At 40.3% G+C, this 22,153-nt stretch overlaps 1 long non-coding RNA gene across 2 annotated transcripts; it reads left to right on the forward strand.

Moving 5' to 3' along the window:
* Nucleotides 1–146: 146 nt before the first annotated feature.
* LOC114012435 (uncharacterized) lies at nt 147–20,149 on the forward strand. Of its 2 annotated transcripts, XR_008746776.1 has the most exons (5): nt 147–813; nt 1,193–1,265; nt 11,017–11,083; nt 13,936–14,049; nt 15,790–20,149. It is a non-coding gene; the product is annotated as an uncharacterized LOC114012435 (long non-coding RNA). The 2 variants fall into 2 exon arrangements; XR_003554866.2 differs by lacking the exons at nt 11,017–11,083; nt 13,936–14,049; nt 15,790–20,149 and having other exon boundaries at nt 1,193–1,367.
* The last annotated feature ends 2,004 nt before the right edge of the window (nt 20,150–22,153 follow it).

Below are 22,153 nucleotides of genomic sequence, written 5' to 3' on the forward strand. Positions count from 1 at the left end.
GGGGAGCGGAGGAACGGAAGGAAGGGGCGGAGGCGGCGCAGGCAGAGACGAACAAAGCCCGCGACCGGCTGCTACGGAGATGAGGGAGGCGGCTGGAGAGGCGGTTTTGCCGCCTGGCTGGAAGCCATTGCTGCCATGGCGGTGAAGGGAAGGAGTGAAAGCAGAGGAGGAGGCGCCGCAGGGCGGGGAGGCGGCGGCGTGCGGGCCCTGCCTTGTGCCTGCGGCCGGGGCTGCCCCGGGCTGCCCAGGGGCTGCCACAGCGCCGGGGACCCTCTGCCGCCCAGGGGTGGTGGGCAGTGACCCGCCTTCTTGTGATAGCGGGAAGTTTATTTTAAACGCGTTTCATTTATAAGTAATGTTTTTGCTGCTAACACGGTGTAGGGCAGTAGTCCTCCATGCCCTCAGAATGGGTGTTGTGGCTGAGGAGGGATTTGGGGCCTTTAAGAGTGGCAAGACACAAAGGCTGTTCCTGTGTTTCCTTAATGTTTTTCCCTAAAACACTGGCTACTGCCATAAGCGTTTATTTTCGTGATCTGCCTTTTTAACGGGAATGAAACTTCAAAAGAATAGCGCTGTTTCTGTACGGCCTTTGTAAGTCCGCGGTTCCCTCAGGCGCCAGCACCGGGCGGGGCGGGGTGGCCGGCGGCGCGTGCTGTGCTGCCCTCCCCTCCACGCTGCGCCCGCGCGCGCGGGAAACTGCCAGAAGGTGAACGGGAGCGGGTCAGGAAAGAAAATGCCTACCCGAGCCTTGGTGCTGAGGGTGTCTGCCTGCAGCTGAGGGCAGCTACCTTCCAGAAGAGACGGTTTGCATCGGTGAGTCACCTCCAGCTCCTTCTGTAACCCCCCTGGTACCAAATGTTAATTCTTTTTTTACTGCACTGAGGTTTCAAAACCTAGGTGGCTGCAGTGTTTGTCTGTTAAGGACATATTTTTCTTCACGGGGCATTCTTATCCTTCGGATGTTTCAGTTTTCATGCAGCACCTTCAAGTCAAATCTTGTAGGTTTTCTTTTTTTTTTTTTTTAATCCATCTGAAAACTTTTCTTTGCTATTCTCAGTAGAAAGTGTTCATTAATTTTATACACAACAAGGTGTGCTGGCCAACACTGGGTTTGGTTGTTTTTTTGTTTTTGTCTGTGGGTGGTGTTTTGCTACATGCTGCTAATTCATTTTATTCTCTTTTGCATCTATAGATAACATACTCTGGGACAGAGGTTTCATCACCAGTGTGTATGGTGTTCTGCATGGCTACTATTTTACAAGAAAGTACACATTCCTTTTTTATATCAATAATTAAAAAAAGCTTGGCACATAAGAAGAAAACAAAACATGTATTGGTCAAATTAAACCGAGCAATGTCTAACACTACACATACCCTTGAAGCTTTTCTGATCTGGAGTCTTAAGAGTGATAATGTAGTCTAACCCTAAAATAATACATTTCCTCTTAGAAGACTGAAGTATGCGATCTTTGCCAGTAAAATCTCAAAACAATCAGTATCCCATTCAGGGAAGTTTTAATCCTCATGCTGGTTATTAAAATAAAAAAATAATTAAAAATAATAATTACCAGAGGGAGCGTTATTAATTGGGAAAGTGCAACAATGTTTTTTTGATGCAAGCTCATAGAGAGCAAACACCAGAGCCATGTGCACAGAGTCCAGTAAACTGAGCCAACCCGGCCACCTGTATCGTTCTACATTGAATAGCCTCATCACTTACTTGGATTTTCAAAGGTTGTACAGTTATGTATCATGGCAAGGCTGCAGGTGAATATGAGCTTCTAAAGGAATAACATGAAAGAGAACTAATATATGAGCCCTGAAGTAGCCCTACCGTATGTCTATAGCAAAGAAACCCTTAAATTAGTGCTGAGGAATACGCTGAAGTTAAGCAGAAGAACCATGCTAAAATGTTAAGTGACCAAGTCACACCCTTGTTGAACATTTAACAACCATAGCAGCTGCTGACATGGAAGAGTACCATCAGGTAGGTGGGAATGTAGTGGCAGTTCAGGCACTTATACAAAAAAAAACCAGGAATAAAAGCACCTGGCATTTGGATTCTGACCAGGCTGCACATTATATTATCAAAAAAAGGTTTGTAAACATTGTAACTTGAAAAGGGGGGGGTGCCCATACAGCCAATTAGTAAGGGATGGAGTATGACCTAAGAGAACATAATGAAACTTATGGACTTCATGTATTACCTCATGTTAAAGTCATGGGAACTTTTGCTTACTTAAATCTTAACAGAAGTCACCAGGCAATTACACCAGTAATTTATGCCAGCTGTTGCATCTATGGCACAAAACACCATCTATAAAGAAAATGTAGTACTCTGCACTGTCCTTAAAGGTCTGCAGTGCAGGCATTTGTTCTAACAAATTAATAATATGTAAGCTGAGGGGGGTGGGGGTGTGTGGAGAGATGCACATCCTTTTGTACATGAGAAGTCCCCATTAATATGTGTTTCTCTTGCCACAAAGGGCATTGCCTGATCTTTGCTGTTTCTAGCTGCTGTTAGCTGTGCTGCACAGAGGTAAATAATTAGCCCCACTGTAAAACAGATGGTGATACAATGCCTGGCCAGGCAGTCAGAAAACCACAAATTGGAGGCATAAGACCCTCTCTACCAACTGTTTGTGGTAAAACATTATTGGAGTTTATCTCCATATCCATTGCCTGTAGAAGAAATCACACTGCAGAAGCTAATGGGCATCAGAGTACCCGGGGCTGTACAGGGACTAAGCCTAGGCTCCAGCACACCTGTACGGGGCTCTGTGCCTCCACAGCTTTCTCTGAAAAATGCATGTTACTCAAGATGAATCAGTGCAGCACTGTTCACAAAGTTCAAGTGGACTCCTTCTGTCCAAACCGTAATCTAGTTTGATGTGCTTCCCTCAAAGTTGAAAAGCTTTTTCCAAGTTTTTTTTCCAAGCATCTGTTTCACAGTGTTAGCCATGGAAAAATGTGAGGTTCAAATCCAAGATCTATGAGAAACAATTAACACTGCTAAGTTTCATATATGGCTTCAGGATAATTCGCGATACACAATCGTTTTTTGTAGTACCTTTAAAAGATGTCAATACCAGCCAAAAAAAAAAAAAAAGTAATTTTTAGTCATTGGGATGGTTTGCACAAAATCATCTGCATGCATGGCTAGTTGACAGTTCTCTCTAAAAATGCTACATGCGTAAATCAGCTATGTTAAAATTTAAGAAATGCCTCAACCAGTTATTCTACCGATGACACGCAGAAGTGTCATGGAACAGTGAGGGCTGGCTGCATCTTAAGGGAAGACAAGCCAGGAGTGGGACGCAGTACCATGTCAGGCAGGAGGAGCGACAAGTCCAGGTCAGACAGGGCCAGAGACAGTGGCCAGGGTCAGACACAGCCAGTGATAACCCAGCATGGCCACCAGGATGAGACAAGTCTAACCTCAGCCGTACGCCAAGTCCAAGTCAGGATGAAGGAGGTACCTGCCTGAATGCACATGTAGCTGTGACGCAGTGATGATGTAGCCTAGGTGGGGGCTGGCAGTAAGGCCACTGCTGAAATGTAGCTCCCACGGGAACGGAGAGGTAGGGCCTCGCTTTTACCTTCTGTGCAACAAGTCTTTGTGGCAACAAAATTGACCATGAACCTGACCAGCTAAACTCATTGACTCAGCTAACTAAACTCCTAGAAGGGGGATATGCTCCGGGCCCTGAGAATGACAGTTCTGCTGCTGTATTAATGTATGAACAGGTCTAATGAGAAACATACTCATTTATCCATGGTTTGTCTCTGAAGATGGATTTTTCAGTGTTTCAAGCAGAAACAGGCTTAATAGTAACAGCGTTCTGAATCATCCAAAAACCAGGCATGAGGCTTAACAGCTCTGGTACATCTTTTACAAAGGATTTCAGCTTTCAAGGAATACTGGAGAATTATCTCTATTGATCTTCCCCTTCAAAGAAATAAAATGTATCTAGTACTTGGTATCTTCGAAGTCCTGTGCATGAAGCTATTTACATTTTAATAAGGTCTTCTTAAATCAATAAGATTGTTTCATTAAGTTTTAGATCTATTAAATTTACCTTCTAGGTATTATATATGTTCAAGGTATGACATGGCTATTTACGAAGGTAGAAGGGGTAAATGGGGAAAGATTGCTTAATATGTAATCTTAAGCATGCTAACTGCAAGTATGCAACCATGTCCAATAATGTAACTTGAGACCAAGGTAAGCAGTAACGACCCTGTGCTGGGCTCTGCTTCTAAGCTGTATTTAATTATGCAGTACAACTTGTTTTCTATTACATTCAGATTATTAATCATCAAAGTCTGAAGTATTACTATTTAATGCTGTATGACTATCACTTTGCTTGCATACCTTGTTATTTATCTGCTTTACTTATTAGAAATGCAGGAGGCTAAAAGCAGAAATTGAATTTGAGCAGCAGCTAGCTCCTGTTGTTTATTTTAGCAAAGAATAACTAAATCCTGTAATTTCTTCACAAAAATCAGAATATGTACACCATGTCATCCACTGACTGAGGGAGACAACCCCTCCTCTGGAGTACCGGGTAACGACAGGCATGTAAAAACGTGCCCAAAATGCAGTTCTTTACTGCTGCTCATGTGACCTGGTGTTGCAAGGAGAGGTAATTTCCACTAAGGCCAAGGCTAGTATTTTTGTCAGGCTGCTCTAATGGCTTTTGTCATCTGACTGTCTGCTTCTGGAACCATTCAGTTTGACCACACTCCCCAGTTTCTCCTGCAAATCACTAAGTGCATGGCAGGCCGTGGTGATCTTGAAGGTATAGTCCAGACTGGTGATATGTCAGTCACAAAGACAGCATCACTGCTGTGAAGACAATGACTGAGGCACTGTGGTTGTTGGAATGGGGGCATTTATATATGGCATGATGCTATTGCCTGGTCTGTGTGTGGCTGCTTATCAAAATGTGGACAGTTCGGATCTGAAAGCATGGATGAACCACAGCAATGATCACTAGGGCACAATGGATCACTAAGGACAGCAGAATGTTATCTCGTATAATTGTGACACAGGTGGGGCCCCTTAAGGGCCAGCACAAGGGCTTATGTTTGTCAGTAATTCCGGCACAGCTCCACCTACTAGTCCCCTGGACACTGAGTTGGTAAATAGCCAGGGAGCAGAGCATCAAACAGCATATGGCTTCGCAGACTTTCACCAGGCTGCAGTAAACATCCCAGCCCTGAACAGCTGCGCCTCCTCTCTAACAAGATTACTTTTAAGACACTGATACCTTCTGGACTGGATGGAAATCTGGAAATAAGCATGCTGCTGTCAGGGCTCTGAGTGCACCGAGAGGCTCTGCAGCTTCTCCCCTCCCCACCCCCACCCCAAGGGGTTTGGCTGTCCATGCTTTATTCCTGTGATATGTGATATGGCACAGTTGTAGCCTTGGATAAGGCTGCTGGGGAAAGAGCGATGTGAGAAGGAGCTATGGGAAGCCTCAAGGGGGCCTCCTGACTTTTGCTTGGTAGCTGCGTTGAAGCTCAGGCCTCCATCCGTGAGACTTGCTTGAGGTATGTCTGTGCCTGGCCATGTCGCTTGCTGATCCTGAACCACTGATCTGACATGCTGGCTTGACCTTGCACTTGTTTCATCACTGAAGACATGTCTAGTAATCTTGAATATTGGCTGATCCTGCTCACTAGCATGGTACCTGCTCAGGTACTGTGGGATTGTGTCTGCCTAGGTGGGATCATTGCCTTGCTGTTGCCCTCAGCTCCTGGCTTCCTTCCCTTGTGGGGCATTCCATGCTGCTGCTTCCTGAGAGCTCCTACCCCAGAGCCATCAATGTGGTCTGTTACATGAAGAAGTTACTGTCCCATTGGCAGTCAGTTCATGTCTGAAATCAGTACACATGATGTAACTGAACAAAACTCAGTAATACTGGAGGGACTGCTAAAGGCCAACTGCTATCCATACAGTCACTCAATGTATAAGACAGCAAGAGTGGCCTCAAATAGAAGGAGAGCAGGTAGGGAATGCCTGGTCCATTCTGCATACTTCTGCTTCCCTTATGCTTCCTCTGCCTTTCAAGTTGAATTTGTCATTGTATGTCTCTGAAATTAAGGTCAATACTAATGAACACTGCTGGGCAGAACTCATGAAGGGCTGCATGGTGAAATCATGGTATATATATGAGCAGATGAATTAGGGAAAGCACTTGGAGGGCCTTCTCTCCATGCTAAACCTGCTGAACATGCTAAAGGCCTTGTGGAATAGGTGTCATGCAAGAGGACACCTTGCACAGTGTCAGGTATCTCTCAGGGTGACATAAAATACCTGAAGTGTGGGCATGGATGGAACACCTTTGAGTTGCCTGTCCAGCCCCAAGGATGTCCCTGTTAAAGCTAAGCCCGTTCCTCTAGGGTAGGGTAGCCATACTCAAAACACTGGAGGTGATGGAAGCCTGTAGATCAACCCTTCAGAGCAGTACAGACATAGACACCATCGTCCTGCAAAATACACAAACAGAATACGACCTTAACTGTAAACATAGATTAGATTGAAGAGTACAGCTGCGCAGCAGAGCAGCGACTACCTATTATGCAGCAATATATATGGCTGTGTAGTAACTCTGTATATTGGTTTTGCTATTATTACTATTAAAAGCCATAAAGTTTTAATTTTGTATATCCACAATACCAGAAGGCATCATATGAACAGTTCGGGGTGTAAATGATCCAGCAATCTGTGTCAGCACTTGACTTAATTGCAAGGTGGGACAAAAAGACTGAATAAATACCGTTTTCTCATGGAAATCTAAAAAGATTATTTTTGGATTATTAAAGATTCACACTGTGGTTTTCCTCAAGTGCTGTCGTATATTTGTGCTTGAGGAAAAGCAAGTTACTGGAAATCCATGCCAGGCTCCAGCTAAGCAGTTGACTTTCTATCTGTGATTGAATACACACTAAACAGGCAAGAATGTTTCTGTGTTATTTCCTGGCAGTGAAAATACACTCTGTCATGCATCTTTCCTATTCAGATGTAGCAGCTTTTGCCTACCGCTGCTTTTCCACAGTAGTCTGCAGGCCCAAACCGGCGCAGTTTGGACAAATAACTGAATATCTTAAGAACTTTGAAGAAGCAGCAAAATTAACACTTATATTAACAAACAGAAAATTAACAATCAAATGCAATAACAGACATTCTATTTACTGGCCTTCACTTATGAATGATTCAGTTCCTTTCTTTTCTGATTCTGCTTTTATTTATGTATCTTTTCTGTCTCTGTTGATTTTGGTTATTATTCTGTCCTCGGTGCTCCTTGTTTCCTGCCTGTTAGCAAAACAGGAGAAACAAAAAGAATATGAAAGAATCATCAGATCTTCATAGCAGATTTATAATCTTCTTTCAATAAAGAATTGGGCCCTATATTCTGAGTAACTGCAGAACTATGAAAGGAATTACAGATTCACCTTTAAAGCACCCATCTATATTGTAAATTTTTAAAAGGAAAATAATCTTTTTCCAGCTATATGTTTCAGGTAACTTTTAGGTTAAATTCTGATGTTCTCAAAGAATGAACAAAACCAGTAATGCTAGAGCCCTGAGCAGCTTCTCATTACTTCCAAGTATACACTTTGAGCTTCCTTGGCTTGGTTATTTATCCTGAGTGCCTAAGATATTTCAAACGGAGTCCATACGGCAATAGGGCATAAGAGTAAAGGGGAGCACCTCAGAGACCAAAAAAGCTGCATAGCCTGAAATCCACAAGTGGACTTCTGTTGCCACAATTGTTTTAAAAGCTGGAATTCCTTTAATTCAGTACAAAAGCATAAGTTCACTTTTTCCACAGTCTACAAAAAAATCCTGATTCAGTTCAGAAGCAGATATAAGTGCAAATTCAGCAAGTAGTCTATGCAGAATCCAACAGTTGACAGCCTGGGAGACACAAATACACTCCAGAAAGCACAGTGCTGTCTGCCAAATTAGTGAACCGTTGAGAACTGGCACTCACCATGAAAAATGAGCAAAAGGGGGGTGAGGGGGGTGGGGTGGGTGGAAGGGAGAAATGAGAGATCAGAAGAAAAAGTTCTAGAGGAAGGCCATAAAAAATTGAGAGAATAATGAAAAATTGGCAACAACTTGGGCCACAGCCTAGAGCAACAATTTGGGCCAGCCATGTCAACTGAAATTCAGACCAGTAAAATAAGATGCAATGAATGAAAATAAATTCTTATCATGAAACAATAATACATCAAGTAATGCTGCTAGTAAGCAAACCAAAGTAGATGCAACAGAAAACCTTATGGAAAGGTCATTAAGCACTCCCTTTTTTCTTCTCACACAAATTGCCTTTTGGCACAGAGGCTGAAAACAGTTTTTATAATTTTCTATTTTTCCCTCATCTGGCCACAAAATCAGAAATAATCAGTACTCTGTTTCACCCTCTATGAAATTTGCTGAGGCATTCCTTTAATTATGTTTACATATGCTTATGCTTGTGGAGCTACCATATGAACCAGGTACCCAGCTGAAAAAAGGGAAACTCAGAGGGAAGAGGTGCTGAGGTTTTTAACTTTAAAGTGGATCTCTTCTGATCTGATGCATATTACAGTCCTGCACCAGTTGTGTTGACATAGGGGTAGAAATTAATTAAGTCAGCGCTGATGCTGGAGACAGTATATCATCAAATCATTGCCTCTCTGGAAAAAAACAAGCCCATTATTTGTGGAGCAGTGTAGCTGCAAATTAAGAGGTGTGAGAAGAACACATAACTGAAGGCCATATGAAAGGCAGATGTGAGAGGGACAGGAAATGTGTGTGTGGGAAAAGCATATGGGAGACAACAGAGGGATGGGAAGAAGAGGGGTATAATGTGGTAGAAACAACTTGACCAACTCGGTGGCCATTTTTGTAAAGCCTAATTAAAACTTTCAAGTTTTGTTGGGTTTGTCTATTTTCAGATTTTCTTCAATTACTGCTGCAAGGCTCAGATTTACATCAGCAGAACACAAGCATGGGCTGACACACTTTTATTGCTAAAAATGAAACAGTTGTTTCCCATCAAAGCACAAAAAGCAAAACTGTAGAGCAGAATCTACCAGCAGTTTTTTATCTATTTCAGTGCTTTGCAGCCACATTCTCTTAGCCTTAGAAAGAGGGTGGCTTGCTGTTAACAAATACTGCCCAAAGCAAAACACTGAGCAATCTAAAAGAACCCTTTATACCTATTTTACATATTTCTTTCCAAACATTTCCTAACAGCTCCAGTTAATGCATTAAGGTGCCCGGTCCTTACTGGCTGCACAAATCAGTCTTTCATGTTGACGCCATCAGTATTACCCTGGTTACATTATTAGAGTGGCTTAACCTGGCAGGTGGCTTAGCAAAATGCCTAGTGCCAAAACAATCCTAGCATACAATCTACACTTTTCTGTCAATCAAATTATTATATTTCATGCTCTGTTGTCTAGATTGTGGTAGGGTGGGGGTTTTTTGCTTTGTTTGTTGTCATCGTTGTTGTTGTTTGTTGAGTTTTTTCCTCTGTAAAAATGCTATTTTACCAACTGCAAAATTGCTAACAAACTATTTTCTAAAAAACCCCAGTGTCCTATACTCCAGTTTCATAGATCTAAAAATCTCAATACAGTCAACGACGGGGGGGGGGGTGGGGGTGGGGGGTGGGGGGGGTGGAAGCACCTTCCGTAAACCACAAAAAGCCAATGTAAGTTTATATTTATAAGTGCATTTAAGGTTGGGCTTCAAATCTGGAAAGATCCCATACCAGCTGGAGGCCGGCCAGCCTTTATTTCTTTGAGAGAATTCTTTGGAAAATGCAAAGCTCTGTATTTTTTTAACTGATGGTTTCAAAACTAAGATCCTGAAGCTTTGCAGATAGATTCAGCTGTAAACAGTTGTAGTTGACAATACCAGAATGATTCCATCATGGAATGAATATATTTGGCTACCATGTATCCAGACAAAAGCATTTACATACAAATGGCAAAATGTTCCACAGGACTTAAAGCAACATGCCTTTGTGAGAGGACAAAGAGGAATACAGAAATAAAAGTGAAAGCAGAATGGGCAGATTAAACTTTGGCATTTGAGCAAGGCACTGCTAGCAGTTTTTTGGATGGAAGCTACCAGCCTTTGCAAATCACAAACTAATCCAAAGCCTTAATACCTCAGTTGATACTATTTTAGTCTTAATTCTAAAGATACTGTAACTGTTATATGTGCTACATGCTGAAACCCTTTTTTGTTCCCTCCTGTTTAGTGGGTAACAATGCTGAATAGCAAAGAGAGAATTTTCATTCTTTACACTTTTACACTGCTTGCCAAAATGCATTTTCTGATCTGAATATACAACAATGTAGTAGCTTAAATATCAATACTTAAGGTATAAAGCCACCCTGGAGTGTGTAGAAGTTTCATAGATATTTTGTAGGTTCACCTGTATCGTATTTGCATATATTTTATGTTTCATCTCCAAAAACATTGATGTGTTGTGTTTCTCAGCATGTGTGTATCTCTCCTTTCTCATGCTGATTTCACTGCTCTGTACCATAGCACTTAAGTTTAGAGACTCCGAAGCCTTGCTTAGATGTAACTCAAATAACTTGATGCAATGCAGGGAAAAGCTGAAAAGCCTTCAATATTTAAATAGAAATTTAAGTTTCAAGTGTAGTCTAAAGGCTTCAGATCTCTTAACCTCCTTCATCAATTAACATATCTGCAACAGTTGGGTTTTGATCCATATTTTCAGAGAACAGTAATGCTGCTGATACAGCATTTCCAGTTCAGTCACTGAAGCAGTTTTCAGAAGATAATTTAAAAAGTACTCAGTTGACAGGATGTTTCTTCAGGGAACCATTGATCACATTCTTAAATTGCAACAGAACCAGAGATAGTCGTCATTTTCATTTCAATATCAAGAATGCCTTAAGTGATGATCACAGCTAACCCATATTAATGACAACCCTTAACATTTAGAAACTCTGTCTATTCAATATATTTCTGTGCAGAGTAACAAGAACAGATGGATACTTCCTTAACACCTGCTGCTGTGGGAGTCTTGTGAAACACTTGCAAGTAAGAAATTATTACTGCTATAAAATGTCTCGGTTTTATTTGTTTAGAGGATTTCTATAGAACACGCATACAATTTATTTTAGGTTTCTCAGCTTAGGTTGTGCTTTTGGAAAGCTGAGGAAGTATCACTTACTGAAGGAAAGCTTATTTCTATGCCTCATAAAAAACGTTTTAGGATATAAATTGAAGATTTACTGCAAGTTGTTGTATAAGGAGGCTGAGGGGTGCACATGATATGCTACTATAGAACTGATGGAATAGCTCCAGGGACAAAAAGCCCAGTCCTGCAAAGTGGGAGGAGTCCCATGAAAAAGAGAGGGCTTTCTAGAGGAAATCACAGCAAACTGAAGCCTAATGCTTTTCTGACTAGGAGCATCACAGAAAGATGAAGTGCAGAGATTTTAGATCATAATTATCTTAATAGCTTTCCTTGGGTGATTTAAATGTTTCTCTGCTTCTACATGTAGCCAAAAGGAGAGAGACAAATTATTTCCTAGGTTTGGAACACTCTTCTCTGTTCTCTTCCGAAGTTATATACATCAGATTTATTTATTATTTGTTGTAGAGAATTTCATATGTAGTAGATTCAAAAAATAAAATCTAAGTTCAAAGGCTGTGAAAGTGGCATGTTATTAGGGATTGTAATCCACCTAGATTATTTAATGAATTTTATTTTCATTATGCCTAGTGATCAGAAATTCTCTTAAAAATCCAGTTATTTCCAATAGGAGATAGAACCCAAGTTATCTTAATTTTTTAGCTTGAATTGGTATGTTTGTCTTCCAACTACAGAACTTCTATATGTTGTTTTACTGATTTCACCATTCACTGATCTAAGTCTTATCCCAGTGTACATACTGATAGACTATGATCATGTAAGCACTGACTTTCCTGTTGGCTAAACTTATTAAATAAAACTTACTAAGTTATCTTCTGGCTTTAAGGTATGATTTCCAAGCTACCAAACTAAAAAAGATTCAGAAGAAATCTGCAAGTATTTGCTGTATGTTTTTAAAAACTAAACAGAAGAAAATAGTGTTATTTCTCACTCATCTCTGCATTAATGCCATATATAAGCATACAAATACACTTCTCAGGTTTCTTGTTAGTTTATCTAAGGATCACAGCAATTAATTCAGACACTTTAGATATTATGTTATCCTGCCAATTTACATGCATCTAGGATAAATCTTGTAATTTGTTTTGGCTCCTCTGTCTCCTGAACACAAAGATAAATTTGCTGTGTGTCTAGAACTTGAATTCCAAGAGCTGAACACTATATTGTGTTTAATGCACAAGTTTATATGAATTGTTTATCTACTCTGGGTGATTAAGAATTTAGGTCCATGACTTTAGGAGGAGAAGCTTGAAAGAACTGAGTTTGTTTAGCCTTGAGAAGGCTGGGGGAAGTTGTTGTCTACAAATGCCTATTGGGGGGTGTGGAGAAGATGAAGCTGGACTCTTATTGAGGGTGTGCAGTAAAAGCATGAGATAGTGTGAGCACAAACTGCTACAAAGGAAATTCTGATAAAATACTAAGAGAAAAAAACTACTCGTATTGAGAATAGGCAGCCGCAAGTTGCCCAAGGAGGCTGAGGAATCTCCACACTTATATATACTCAAATACTGAAAACTCAACTGAACAACCTGAGCAACCTACCAGACATACTCTAAATGGTGGATTGGACAAGGGTCCTTCCAGAGAGAAGCTCCTTGCAGTCTAAATGGCTTTAACTGTATGCCTAATTCATTAGCTCTGCTGGCCTTACTCAGTGGTGGAACCGAAGTGATGCTGTAATTTAGGCTCAAAATGCAGACCTTACATGATGCCTGACGACAACAACAGGGATTTTTATCAGGGTGCTGATTCATACAAACAAAAGGCTGTTCTGGGGACAAGAGCTGAATGTCCATCTCACCCATCTATCGTAGTTCTCTTGGACCTCCCTGTCTCTTCTGCATGAACTAAACCACTTTACACCACAACCTTGTAGGTTAAACTAGCATCAATTTCAGTTCTTTACAATAGACCAGTTTTAGTTCCTTATACTAGACCATGCTGTTATTTCCAGCAGTGCAGTAGTAGTTACTTCATAAAACACTGACTTCTCCCCACAGCATGTGGAGGGCAGATGGCTGAGAGGAAAAGGAAGCATGGGCAAAATCTATTTCTGAATCAGGAGCCTTCTTTTTTTCTTTCATTGCAACTAAAAATTGGTACAAAAAGTTATGTTCTTGACGAAACGACAAGATGTGCCAAAGGTAAATGTTACTGAGGTTGCTTATCAGACATGATAAGCAATGTGATGTATATAATATAGTTAACAACTTAATTTGTACCTGTTGTGTTCAAACAAGTCATCCTATTATCTTTACTTAACATTCTTTTACACCCAGTTAAACTAATCTAGTGAAATACACATACATAAGAATTAGGCCTTTGATATGATCAGTAAATTAAATTAACTTGACTCCAGGAAGAAAAAGATAAGAAAAAGCCTGTCCTTACAAGAAAGGTCACAAACAAAGAATGGAAAGAATGCACATTTTAAAATTCCAGAATATAAAGAAGTAATGGCCCGAGGGGTAAAGGACCTGCATTTTCTGTAAGTTTCTGTCTTTCTGACAGAATTCTTTTTACTTGACACTTTACTGTATCCCAGATTAAGGTCACTTTCTTGTTATACGTTCTAACTTGGTATACTTAAAATGCTGCACTTTTATTCCAGAAACCAAACATACTGTATTGTAGCAAAAAGTCCAAAATAAACATGTTAATAGATTGAACTACAACTACATTGGCCAGTGTTGTAAATAGACACATCTTCTTCCCCATTATCCTCTCCCTCCAGTTCGAGGCTCATGTCGAAGACACATCCCTGTATTGACAGGAGGAAAAGACTTCAGAAGTCAATACTTAACACATTGGGGAAGACAGAAGATGAAACCATGAATGTATGAGCACTGTGAGTTACTCAGTTAGGGCTGTGGATATGGAAGAATTGTCTTGCACTGGGGTGACAGCCTGGGAAGCGTTTGTTTTCCGAAATATACCTTTTGACTTAAGGAGTGTGTCTCCTTCTGCTAATTCTGCTAATTTCTTCTGCTAATGCCAAGATCAAATACAATTGAGGAAATGCATGTGCAAAACTAATCTCAGAGCTTTTTACACCTTCTCTTTCCAAAAGCCAGTGTTTTAGCTTAGCTTTCAAAAAGTCCTGTCTATAACATGATCTGCTCACGCAAGTGGGAAGTTTTAAATCGTGTGGATATGTCCTGGAAAGGGTACGGTTAAGTCGAAGTCAGGCAACTCAACTGGAAAAACAAACATTTTCTGTAGAGGAAGAAATGTCCAGTAACCTTGAAGACTGTCAGCAGTGACTATGGTGAAGTTTGTCAAGTTAATTCCTTTGAAATATTTCTGCTTCAGAAATAAAACAAAAAAAAAATTCTTCCACTTTTTGAGTGGATGCATGATTCACCCGCTGGCATCCAGCTTGAGCAAAAGAAGACATAAACTTACTTAAACTCTGTCTTTTCAAGTGTTTCTGTAGACTGTCTCAGGTGTTTCAGATTGCAAGTTTGGTTTTCTTAACTGTGTAGAACAATTTGGTTTTCATTCTTCACAAATGATAATCACTCCCAAACAGCTTTACCAGAACCTTCTCTTGCTACCACACCTCACCCACACCTTCTAACAGTCTTGCTCAGTGCCTCACCCTATTGCTACACAACTTCTCCCTTTCTCCTGAGCAGGGAACCACAGTAGTTTCACCTTTGGTTATTCATCTGAGAGTCCTTTGCAAGTCTATTGCTACTCATCTGGTTCATCTCTGTTTTCTTAATCAAAAACAGAGTTTAATGTAAAACTTTGGATGTTATTTATATATCTACTTGAAGCTCTAGAGTAATTACTGCAGAGTAAAAAAAAAAAAAAGAAATGCAAATATTATAAATCTTGCTTTATGTTTGGGGGCTGTACTAAACATAATTTGCCAGAAAGCTGCATCTTGTGTTTGCATAGTGTTTATCAGCCTTCACTATTTATAACAGATGGAACTAGGGCATTGTGAATGTTTCTATTAAACAGTAAATGACACTGCAACATAAACACAATATTGTGGAAGTTTTGTCTTGCAAATTAAATTCTAAAATCTGGCAGATAGCTTACAAATTTAAAATCGTCTTCTCTTCTGTAGACTATAACTATAGCAGATATTCATTGCCACATGCTCATTGAGGGCAAAATTATTGTTTCATACTCTGAAACACAGGAAAGGGAGGGTAATACTGATAATTCCACAGGGGCCATCACATGGATTTCATGAGGGACTATCACTTATGAAAATAAATGAATGGTCAGGCAACAAGAACAATCTCTCCTGGCAGCTAAAGAAACCTCAGTCTCATTCTGACTCTTAGGCACTTATGCACCACCGCACTTCTGGTTAAAATAGTTTTCCAAACTGATTTTGTTTTAAGTCAATAGACAAAAAACCGGTGTAATCACAACCATCCCACACTGAACAAGTGGCCATTGCTGACCTAGCAGAAACATCCTCTTCCAGTGAATAACGTACTTACAAACCTCAGACTTTGACCATCTGTGAATAATTGTTTACTCATGGGCATTTATGCAAGTCCTTCAGCTGGTAACCATCTCCTCATCCAATTTCCAACATCATCTTTTTTTTTTTTTCTCACAGGCTGAAGTGTCTTTCCTCGTGGGTCTCCATAGTACCCATCCTTGTTACAGGTCCACCCAAGACTAGAAGTAGACACTCACTCATTGCCTATTATTTCTGCCTTCATTTATTTAAACAAGCAAACAAACCAACCTCATGTGTGTGAATAAAACCATAGTACCATCGTATAAGAAGTGCCAACAACCAGTGAGTCAATGTGTTCAAATCCCCCAACCCTCATTAGTTTATAACCCTTTTGACAACTAGAACCTGGTTGTTTATTCATCTGGTTGGCCTAGATGGCCAAAAAGTGGCACTATCATCTTGTAGCTTCACTCACATAAGAAGTTATATGAGTTTCCACCTCCAAACTCTTGCAGAAGTATTAATCTGAGATCCTATTCACTATAGAGTCCAGGCTTCTAATTACTGGACTTACATAGGATTGTGTTTTATCTTGTCTGCCCCATTTTGTACCAAGAAGGTACAAAAGAGAGACACAGTCCTGCAGACACCAAGGTGAGAGAAGGAGTGAAAGGAGGTGCTCCAGGTGCCAGAACAGAGATTCCCCTGCAGCCTCTGGAAGAGACCATTGTGGATCAGGCTCCTGACAGGAACTGCAGCCCCTGGAGAGCCCATGCAAAAGCAGGTTTACTCTGAAGGACTGCAGCCCATGGAAGGACCCTTGCTGGAGCAGGAGGAAAGTGTTATGAGAAAGTGATGAGATGTTACAGACTGACCACTGCTCAGGGGTGGGGGCAGTAGGTAGAGGAGTTGGGAACGAAGGAATGATTTGGAGCCTGGGAAAAAGTGGTGTGAGAGTGGGGAGAAAGTGGTTTATTTTATGTCTTTTTTCTTATCATCTTACTCAATTTTAACTCTTGATATTAATTTTTCCGAGGTCGTCTGTTTTGCTTGTGATAGTCATTGGTGAGCAATCTCCTTGTGCTCATCTTGACACATGAGCTTTTAATCTTATTTTTAGCTCCTGTCCCACTGAGGAGGGGCAGTGAGAGAGCAGCTGGGTGGGAGTTTGAGTGCTAGCCATGGCTAACCCACCACACCAGTGTATCATCTCTATGCCATCTTTAATTTGATCTCTATCAAATGAGTCCACTCAAAAAGTCACAGTTATAAAAAATATGTGCATGCAATTTTGTGTTCTCTAGCTAAGCCCATGAAAGATTTCACTTGCCATTTTGTGGGTAAACCTGGACACTCCAGCAAAAGACACATCTATAAACCTTACCATTTTTTGATTTCTCAAAGCTTATCCTCAGTGGGTTTCCTCATTACTCATATTTCATTACAGGGCCGGGGTGGAAATGAGTCCCATTACCCTGAATAACTTCTAAAAAAATAGCTCTGGTTCTTTCTATATGTTAAATCTATAAGATGTATGCATAAGTTAGCATTTATTAAGATGTGAATATATAACCACAATTACATTAATATCTTGTCCACGAGTCCCTGAAACGTTGGGGGAGCATCACACTTGCCAAGCAGAGCTAGGCAGTCTTGGGTAGCTTCCTGTAGCTTTCTGCAGCTCAGGCTCTCTGCCACTGTCTCCTCCAACTGAGTGTGATTACATACATGGCTTCATCTGGCATTCTGACAGTTCAAGACATCAGATAATGATAAATTTAACAGTCCTCTTAGTTTCGGGAATCAATATATAAGAGGTAGTATGGCTGAACTTTGGAGCTAATGTAAGTGACATCAGTATAAGACAACACAAGGAATACTGCAAGTGGTATTAGATATTTCAGCTTAAGTATCTTTAAACTTTCCAAAAATATTCACAGTATCCAGAAGTGATTCTAGTGGATCTGAGGCACATGCAGTGTTCAGTCAAGTGGATTGCCCACGTAGTCATTATGAACACATCTGATCCATAAAACTAAGATTCCTAACTGACCTGTATTTTGCCTAGTGACACCTAATTATTTCAGCTATGAAATCTATAAGGCAGCTTAATATATTTTTTAAACTTTTCTTTAAAAAAAACTTTTATCCAATTTCAGAATAGCATTAAACAAATATGGCAATTCAAAATCTGACAAGACGTTTTTATTAAAGCAGTTGGGGTTTATACTTTTGAAATTGTCTATGGCTGTTGTCTAAGATTTTTTTGAAAAGTAGTTCTTCTATATCTGTGATAGTGGCTCATCTATTGTTATCAACCAAAGCCAAAAGGTTCAACACAATGCTAAAAATGAAGTTACAGTTTGTACCTGAGTTTCTCCAAAAAAGGTTGTGTTTTTTTAATTAAAGCGCTCCCCGTGTCTTTATATTTCAAGTTTAAGAATTCCATTTTGCCTGTGAGAGTCTTTTCTTTCTGAAACTTGGCATGACATAACTATGAAAATATTATTAATCTGTGTTGTACATATTCAAGTCTCATCTTTTCCATTACCCCAAAGTACCATAAAAACATAGGGGAGGTATATATCTTAACTGAAAAGCTTAAACTTAATGTTTTGTTTCACAATTCAGCTATTATGCAGGACGCTGAATGGCTTATAACTCTTTGGTCTTTAACTGATACAGGATCACAGCTTTTCTAAAGCTGATGCGGATAGCAAGGCCAGCTATTTCATTCAAGCCAAACAGGGAAACAGTTGCATTTCTGATTGTTTTACTAATGGCAGACAGCAATGGAAATTTAGAACACAATATTTCAGTTGGAAGGGACCTACAATGATCATCTAGTCCAGCTGCCTGACCAGCTCAGGGCTGACCAAAAGTTAAAGCATGTTATTAAGGGCATTGTCAAAATGCCTATTAAACACTGACAGGCTTGGGGCATTGACCACCTCTCTAGGAGGCCTGTTCCACTGTTTGACCACCCTCTTGGTAGAGAAATACTTCCTGGCATCCAGTCTAAACCTCCCCTGATGCACCTTGAACCATCCCTACACATTCTATCGCTGGATTCCAGGGAGGAGAGCTTAGCACCTCCATACTTCACCTCCTCAGGAAGCTGCAGAGAGCAATGAGGTTGCCCCTCAGCCTCCTGTTCTCTAAAGCACACAAGCCCAAAGTCCTTATCCACTCCTCATAGGAGTTGTGTTCAAAGTTTAGATGAAGTGGCAATACATAACCTGTTTTGAAATTACTGTGTATGCATCTGTGTACACTAGAAGGAAAACACAGGAAACAACAAGAAAATTAATTGTTGTCAGAGAGCAATCCAAACCAGCGAATTCAGAGCAAAGTGTTATCAGGTGAAAGGTATGTCTCCTGGTTTGTATTTTCCACCATATTCAGGGAAACAGAACTTCATGTACATTTTCCTCAAATAAACAAGATTACAGCAAAGACATACCTGATTGAAAAATCATTTTTTTTTTCTGAAAAGTCTCAAATATTAAAATATAAAATATATTCTGTGTAGAGGAATTATAAAGGAATGAAGGCAGGTTAATTAACATTGATAATATACCGCTGTGGGCTGGCTTCAGGTGCGGTGGGTTGGCTGACGTGGATAATATGCAGCTGTGGCTGGTTCCTGCTAAGTAGCTAAAGAGCTGTAAGGGGTAGGGAAGAAGAATACTGGGTGAAGGGGGACCCAGAAGAAGCAGAGGGAGGAGAAAGAGTACCTCAGATGTGGGAGAGGCCCCAGGAAAAGCAAAGTGAAGAAGGAGGAGGCCTGGATGAGGAGGGGCTGGCTGGAAGAGGAGCCTGGAGAAGGAAGACTCCAGATGCAGCAGAGGCAAGAAGCAGGGTGGATGGGCCTGAAGAGGATGGAGAAACAGCACAGACAGTAGATGAACTTTTGAAACCTTGTGGGGGATTGGTGCCTGTGTCGAAGCAAGGTGCAGGAGCTACTTACTGAAGTTAACCTGGTATGGGATGGTAAAAGCCTTGTTGTAGCTGGCTAGGCTTGATAGTGCTGTGACATTTCTATACTTAAATACTATATTTTTCTTGTAAAGTAATTTACCCCAAGCAAAACAGATGAAAGCCATTTTGTCATGCAGAAATGAAGTAATTTTAATTTAGTATTATCTTGATCATTCTATGATATAGCTATTCCTTTTTACTGGATTAATGTTTAATTGTTAAAATCAATCCTGTCAGAGGTAAAAGAATAGAATAGCTTTTCAAAGTTTACACTTCCCTTCTTATCAAACTAACATGTTAAAAAAAGAAAAACTTCCCAAGTTCCTAATGATAAAACATAAAGTGCATAGGGTATTCTGCTGGAATATGGGGGGGAAGCCTTGTTCCTTGCTGTCATGGTTACTGGTATTTTTAATCAAAGATGGTCTAATTTAAAGTGTGTGTTTGAGAAGCCTTGTCTGGAAATCGGAGATCTGTTCCCTCTTGAGTGATTGTCTTAAGCAAAGCCCAAATAAAGGTTTGAGGTTCTCTCTTCTTCCATGTGATCCTTGTGTGCCTAGCTATACAATGGTACATTGGTCATGACTTGACCATATCTGAAAATCGGGGTATATTTAGGGGATTTGGGTTGAGTCAAAGGAATGCCTGCCCATGTGAAGATTGCAATGGAGCATGAAGTGACAGGGAGGAACCCAGCACCAACAAATTTAAGTGCCTAGAGGATTAGACCAAGGTTGAATTTATTGCTATGGGGGATGTACTGAGTTTGCGTCATTTGAAAATTATTTAGCTAGACTAGATTCCTTCTGATCATGTCATTTTTCTTCAGATGTGCCTATTGATGTAGGCAACTACTGCCCTCTTCCCGTATTTAAAATCTGTTTATGACTTGTTGTACAATAACAGCAGTCAAAAACAGAGTGGCCCCAAAATGCGAGGTGATGAGCTGTGTGGCTTAGAGGTGTTGCTGAGACAGATTAACTCTCCTGGAGTACAACTGACCCACCTTCTGGTCGATTTTTTCTTTTTTTCCTATGGAGTGTGGCAATGCAGCAACCACAGTGAAAAGTTGTGATACAGGGAAGTAATACTGTGACATCATCATTCAAATGTCACTAAGACAAATGTCACCCGGTTTAGTACCCGGAGACCACAGAACTCTAGTAGCAATGCTTCTGTGCTTCCCTTGGCAGCTGGGGAACATCTCTCACCTTTCCCTGAGGAGGAAAATCTATGACAACAGCTCCGAAGCATGCTGAGCTTGAGAAAATCTGTCTCTTTAAATCTGCTTTACCAGCTTTGCCCATCAGAGGTTTCCTTTTGCATCAATGGTGAAAGCTAGGAACCACATTCAGGTCTTCTGAGGTCCATTTGCAGCTACCCACCTCCTCCCTGTATTCGCAGCACAGACATCTCGCATGCCTTGCATCACTCTACTTTAAGTAAAGGCTGGGCCTCTGCTTTTCAAACACCATGAAGATGTAAAAGAAACAGTCTAAATGTGGCCTTAAGTTTCCTGGGGAGTGAAAGAGACTTCTGCATCACAGTACTGCTTTGGAATATGACACTTAGGCTCAAATGACGGTGCACATTTGAAGATTCTTCAAGTCAAAATTAACTGTGTCCAGGAAGTGAAAATTTGGCTTCTCTCCTACTGTACAGGAAATCGCTACAAGCTTTTTTCAGGGTCCAAAACTAAAACAGAGTTTGAGTTCAGATGCAAGATTGTAATAAAAATAAAACCCAGGGATATTCTTTCTGAAAACAAATTTCTAAGTATGCAAAGTACAAACATTCCAACATGCAATTACATAAACTATTTAATTTTGCAATAAACCTCAGTAAAATATTAAATTTTTAATGTTCCTTTATCATAGAATATGCAAATAATTACAAGTCTACATTTGCCAACAATAGATGGCACTAGTAATTCCTGCATTCACCACAACATTATTTAATGTTAGTGTTTTAACATATGCAAACCGAATCATAACTGCCTAAGCAATATAAAATGATCAGCTCTGCTCTAAAACATTTATATAGATTTTTTTTCTCATAGCAAAACAGACAGTTATGATGGCAGGAGCAACATCTCAAAAATATTTTACTACTTAAAATGATTTATCTTAACTGGGAAGTAGGAAAATATTCCACTCTCAATTACATTGGTGTAAATCACAATGTTCAATGCCGAAGAATAAGAAGAGGATTCTGTTTATTAGCACCCATAACGCCTGTTGTGTACTTACATAGGAGCAGTAATATTATTTTTACCTTTAATTTAAAAATCAGCAAAGTAATTTTAGACATAGGTCTACCTTAGAACAGTGCAAAAGTCACTTTTAAGTGGACACAAAGCTTTCTGGTGTGGTTTTTTTTTTGGTTGGGTTTTGTTTGGGTTTTTTTTTTTGTGTAACAGGAACATGCCTGCGCCTTCAGGAGAGGAACCACATGGGTTTTCCTTTACGGAATCCAGCCTCAAGGGCTAGTTAGTGTGAGAGGTGCTGCAAAAACACCACGCTAAGAATGCTGCTGTAGT

This window comes from Falco peregrinus, chromosome 4 (assembly GCF_023634155.1).
Source record: "Falco peregrinus isolate bFalPer1 chromosome 4, bFalPer1.pri, whole genome shotgun sequence".
NCBI lineage: Eukaryota > Metazoa > Chordata > Aves > Falconiformes > Falconidae > Falco > Falco peregrinus.